The following is a 6,628-nucleotide window of genomic DNA, read 5'->3' as shown; positions in this document are numbered from 1 at the left end:
AGTTTAGTTGTTAATGAGAAGTTACTGTAATTTAGCGTAATTGACAGTTGCCTATGGAAACCTGTATGTAAGAGGGGAAAGTGTCCTGGTTTCTCTGGAAACCCAAATTATCCTTGGTTACCATGGAGACTAGTATTTTCATTTCAACTGTGGTTTGATTGTGAATGTCAATGGGTTTTATCTACAGTTTGTAATTGCCATACTTTTTTTTTTTATCTGAGGTCTATCCCTTTCCACTTCAGGTAGAATATGTACTGGGTACATTTAAATCCCAGAACATGAACATCAATTTGAGGTCATGTGGCAAATACTAATTAACAATTAGACCGGTAGTCCTTGCAGGCGAAGGGTCTAATTGTTTTAGTATCACCCAACTAGTCGGACAGAAAATGCTATAACAAATTTAGCAAATGCAAGTTGAAGAAATATTTATTTGGGAATAAAGCGAAAGAAATAGTCACGCTTTTTGCTACTCAAGGACCGTTACTAATAGTCGTCTTGTAGTGTAACCAATCAAAATGCAGGATTTGCATTAGTCCACTAGTTGGGTGATACTAATGTGAGATTTGCATTTGTATGTGTTGGCTGCTGTGTAGTTTTGGCTTGTGATACATGTATCTCGACCACTTCACTGTTGGATCTTTTAACAGTCGAGGGGTCTAACTTACATGTAATGGGCCATTTCCGAGTTGCTGTTTGTCTCGGTTTCGAAGTGAGTCTCGGTGGTCAGCTATTGTAAGGGAAATGAGGTTGATTTGCATAAGAATATGCAACTCATTTACATTTGAATGGTTGTGCACCAGGACTCGCTTTGAAACTGAGGCATGCAGCAACTAGGAAATGGGCTATTGAGCAACACAAGTAATAGTGAAAACAGTTTTAACAAAATCTTAGTATCATCAGTAAAGTTTTAATAGTGAATGGAATTCAATTTCATATGGCTAAAACCAATTTGTTTTGTAAGATTACACTACTAATGATCAGAAGGACTTGCTACTCAAAATAGGTCTGAGCTGAGAAGTCTGTTGAGAAACCCATGCTAGATTAAGCTCTACTAAAATTTAGCTTTGAAGTTGTGAAAGGATTAGTAGAAAGCTGAATGTAATACTTTAAGAAGGGCAAGGGAAATAAGGCTAAAGTTAACAGATTTAACTGGATGACATGAACAAATAATATTTTTGTGAATGCCAGATGTTTGATAATATACATGTATAGATAAATTGAAGATTATTAATTTGTTTGTTCAGTCATTTTAGTAATCATATTTGGGTTGGGTATGTAATAAACTGGTGAAGGGACAGCTTTATGTTGTCTTTGATTTATGGAAAGTCTTTTTTCTTACACCAATCGTCAGAACAGAAGTTCTCGGCCTTGAAGCATTGAACTCTCGTTCAGAGCTGGTAGTTTTTGAGTTTCTTTATTTGAATGTAACGTAGCTCGTGCATTTTCCTGCACGTGCAGCTTCGATCTTATTTTTGTCTATATTTGGGCATGAAATAGACCACTTTCGATATATTCAAATTCAATCCTAAGCAAAGGACATCATCTCGAGGCTCCTGGGAATAAATGTAAGGATTTGTATGAGTTTATTCCCCAAAGCCTCGAGATTATGTCTTTTGTTTAGGACTGAATTTGAATATATCGAAAGTGGTTTATTTGTCCTAAATTCCCCAAATTTGTTGCAAGGAAAAGAGTTGCAAGTTACACACGTTTCAAGGTCAACTTTTTTGTGCTTCTGTTAGAATTAGTACTGGTGGTATTTCTTGACAACCAATGAAGGCTGTACTTAATATGTCAGTATGTGTGCAATTAGTTTCTCTGTCTAATGAGAAACTAGAGGACTCTGGATTTCAGGACAGTCTGATTTTTGACACTTGTATTAATTTTAGTTATTCCCAGTTACTTTCCATTGTCCTGACACAGACAGCAAGGCTAGACACCTTTTGATAATCAATGATAACTGATCGTGTGGTTGAAAGATTCTCATTTCTAGTCTTGATTTAATTTAAATGGAAATGGTTTTGGAGAATATGGTTATGAATCAAGTGAAGTTACCTTGTGGTTATCTTGCTTTTGTACATGTGAGAAGCCACTGCGAAGTTACTTAATATTTAAGTAAGTTCTTATTATATAGAGGTGTAGTGCTACTTAAATTAATGACCTCGCATTAAAAGATCTGAAACTTTGAAAGAAAATATACATGTATTATTTGGGCACATTAAAATGGTAAACAAGGCCTGTTCACCGAGGCAGAATGTTGAAAAAAGAAAATTTTGATTAAAACATTGGTACACTAGGAAAATGATATGAAGTAAAGTCTTTCAGCATAATTTGTACAAAAGAGAGGAACGTAACAATAGAATCCTTTAGTTTTTGTGTTTAGCTTGTATATTTAGTGTGACAATAAGGATGAATGACAATTTTTATTTTGTATAGAGTATTGTTTCATCGGTGCTTCATTAAAAATTTGCTTTCTTTTGCTTGTTGGACTTTTGTTTTGACAACAGTGGCCTGAAATTTTGGTATATGCTGAATTTAAAGGTAAGCTCAAAAATGTAACTTGGACAAAAGAATTTGCACCAGGATACAGAAAATAAATCACGAAATGAACGAGCAAGTTGATACGATTTTTAATTTATTATTTACTCAACTGCTCTTTTTCCATAGCAACTTCCGTATTGCACTCTGACGTCTTGATGCATTCGTCATTGACCAATCAGAAACGCGATATTCTTTTGAGTTCATAATAATAATAGACGATATTACATGGCCGCGCGGAGATAAAAAAATTCCTCTTGAGATTGTTGAAAAATATTTCTCGAGATAGCGCAGGGAATGCCAATCAAATACCAAACCATTTCACTTTAATATTGTTTGTAGTCCTAACGTAGAACAACGGTGATCTTTTCACGTGTGAAGATAGCATGTTATTTTCATACATAAGGATATCGTTTTTCCTCGCGAAAGCACACCTGGTATTTCATTGGTGTTTATATAGTAATTGTTAAATATCACCTGGCAGTGAAAGTATCATAATATAACATGACCTGAACATTGGTTTAATTCCCAGGACTTGTCAGAACAGAGCAAATAAGAAAATACTCATCCTTTGTACTAAATTTGAACCCGAAGCTAAATTCACATTTTAGAAATGGCCCTTTTTCACTTCACCACTGAACAACAGTGTACCGAGAATTGTTAAAAAAATACACTTGTTGCAAGCAATTGGGGATAGATCACTGATCAACAGTGATTAACCCTAAGCCGTTCGAGGTAACATGACATCTGACAATAAAACTGTTTCCTGCCAAAAGTCTCTGAAGACGTTTTTTTTTTTGTGCTATGTAACTAATGACTGGTCCCTCGGGAAAGAGTTCATTTTGTTTCTCTCTTGTGCGCCTCGGGGAAACATAGAGATTCTCGGGAAACCTAATTAACTGTTTCCCTAGGGACAAGTCATTAAGTGTTTTGGGTTGCATTATGGGCTAGGGCCCGCTTGGCTTTCCTTACCATTAATTTCCTTCCATGGACAACCACAATTTTAATATATATTCCTAAAAAAAACAGAAGTCGCAATATCTCTGATGTTCTTTCGCTTTGCATGTTATTGTGTTATTTCCAGAACTTTCTTAAAGAGGACCTCCACTAGAACAAGAATTTAACTTTAAAATACTGAACATAATGCTTGCCATCAAAATTGTTCGAACTTTTTCTAATGGAAGCGTTTCTATTGGAAAGAAACAAATTTCAAAAACGCTTGATTTGGTTTTCAAATTTCCTGGGCGTTGCCATTTTGAATAATTGTCACGTGTAATGTTGCCCTATTGTTTCAAAACAAAAGCTCTTTGTGTGAATACAATAAAGCAACCTTTACACGTCACAATTATTCAAAATGGCAGCGCCCGGGAAATTTGAAAACCAAAACAAGCGTTTTTGAAATTTTGTCTATTCCGGATACAAAAGCTTCCATTGGAAAAAGATTGACCAATTTGGATTGGTAAACATCATGTTCAATATTTTAAAGTTAAATTCTTGTTTTAGTGGAGGTTCCCTTAAACGAAAGTATTAAGTGTAGCATTGCATGATTAGGTAATGGCAGTGTCGAATATAATCATGAGATTAAAAGAAAACACCCTGCGTGTAGCGAGATTAATCTATACATTTCCCATTCTTGGAAATGGTTCTGCAAATTGAACACCATTTTTTTCCAAAGCGATATAGGACTGTCACACACAGAACTTGTCATAGAGCGCTCTGTCAGTAAAAAAGTAAATCGATTTAAAAACGTTGTAAACAAATTGTGGCGTCGGGGGATAAACAGGACTTATATCTCCAAAAATTAAAGCACCCAAGTGGCAGATGCATTTTAAAATGCTGCTACTTTTGTGATTTCCTCAATTTCTCTTTTAGTACACCGCGAAGACACTTGGAATAGGCCATTTCCGAGTTCATGTCTGCCTCCTTTTCAAAGCAAGTCTAAGTGCGAAGTTTTTGTAATGGTAATTAGTTCTACTTTACATATGAATGAAAACTAATTTTCAATTAACAAAAAATTCGCACTTAGACTCGCTTTGAAGATGAGGCTGGTTTGAACTCGGAAATGGCCTATTCTTTAGTAAGTGTAGAATATAGGTTCGAGTCCGAAACATAATGTATTTGCTTGCCACGTTTCGTTAGGCATTGGCAAAAAAAAAAGAGTTGGATGGGTGGAGAGGACTGTGCTATTCCTCTTTAAATTTGCTGTTTCCTTTAGTTGGTAATCGATGCTAAGGTATGTTTGCAATTGTTTACTCGTCAGATCGAGCGACTATGGCAAGCAGTTGCCCAAACCTCAGCTACGCCTAAGATCATGGTTTTGGTAAAAACAATTGGAGATGAATTCATAAAACATGATACAATATTTTTTTTTCGTGGACGTGCCCCCAAACAAAAGACAATTAATTACATAATTCTCAACTACAGCCGAATTTTTTTAAAAAATTAATTATAAAAACGAAACCAAATTAAAAACGTGATCAGAGGTTTAACGACAAAAGACAAAACAGGTGCTCGTTGTGAAGATAATATCAAACGTGATCGATAGCTCAATCTCAAAGTTGCCAGGCAATCATTGTGCAGATAAGTATGCTGCACCGGCGATCCCAGAAGAATCATGGGAGCACGGGAATTCATGGTGTGTTCCCTTCTTCACGAGTTTGTCCCAAAGAAATTTGACTGATTGATGTCGTTAAAAAATCTAGATTGCCATAATTTTTTTACTTTTAAATGTACTCTGAAATATTTACGTTACTACTTTCAAAATTAGAATGTTAAATTTTTCGCGATAAATTTTAAACTAGAATACGTGTAGTATTTTACTACACTAGGTTTTCCGCTTAATTAATGTACTTCTAGTCAAAAATATTTGAACAAGTGTAAAAGTTACGCAATTCAGCATTTCGGCGACGAATTGAGTGTCTCTTTCAGGTACCTATCTTTGACATTAATGACGCTTCTCTTTGCAAAAACATTGAGTAACAAATGGGAACCATTGAATGACATCTCGATACAGGGACTCAACGAAGAGTAGCAGTTTGCAAAAATGGGACAAAATTGGCAACACTGGAAAGAACTCTTTAGAATTTTTCATGTCAATGGTGACACTTCAAAGATTTTACCAACAAACTAAAAAGCTAGACTATGTACTGCATAACAAATCGCATGTTAATTAACCCTTTCATTCCAAAGATCTGATTGTTAGTTCTCCTCACTGGCTGACTTTTTAAGACACTTATGAGAATTTGATGATATATCTTGACAAAAAACACTGGTGATAAACTTCTTTGTTCTCATCACCAGTCTCCTTAACAAGGTATCGAGCCTGAGAGGAGAAAATTTATATCAATCACTCTTGGGAATCAAAGGGTAAGGATTTTTCCAGATCCATCACAGTATGAAAGGTTACTTACGAAGCAACGAATGGTGAGCCTGTGGCCAAACTCGGGCTTCAACGGGATTTGACCCGATGACCTTTGGATTCAAGTCCCGTTCAAGCCTCACTGAATTTTTCAAGCGCTGTTTTACCAACTTCCATAACCGTGACCTTAAAAAGTGTTTCTTTCCGCAGTTCAAATACATACAAACTCATCGTAAATAGCACTAAAGAAAAGTATTGCTCAGTAGATTTCATTTAATGAAGAGTAGTGGTCACCCTTATAAATTATTTTCAGAGACACCGAAGTTTGAGTTTTCTTGCACAGCATAGTAAACCCCACAGACATAATTGCACATCCGTTTTCATGTGAATCGTTGCATAAAGATGCTCTTATTTAAATATCAAGTGTGGAAGCAAAATTTGCCAGCACGAAACAGCGCTTTGTAGATGATGACAGACTTTTAGTAATTTTGACGACTATTCTTGGAAAAAATACCCTCTTTTACAAAAGAAAGTTCAACGATATTGCGCGATTTTCCTTGTGGTCAAAAGTAATGTAAAAACTGAAGTGACAAGAAGCGAACCGCCTTAAATGCAGGTCTCTAAGTCAAGAAGAAAAAAAAACGCAATTCAAAGTTGTTAATTTGACAATATTGTCATTCTTGTCAAATATTCGAACTTAGGCAGATGGTAGAAGCTCGTGAAGTAGAGGCT

Source organism: Montipora capricornis, chromosome 7, assembly GCF_036669925.1.
Source record: "Montipora capricornis isolate CH-2021 chromosome 7, ASM3666992v2, whole genome shotgun sequence".
NCBI classification, from domain to species: Eukaryota; Metazoa; Cnidaria; class Anthozoa; order Scleractinia; family Acroporidae; genus Montipora; species Montipora capricornis.
The sequence above is the reverse complement of the archived record's forward strand: the minus strand, read 5'-3'. Positions refer to the sequence as shown.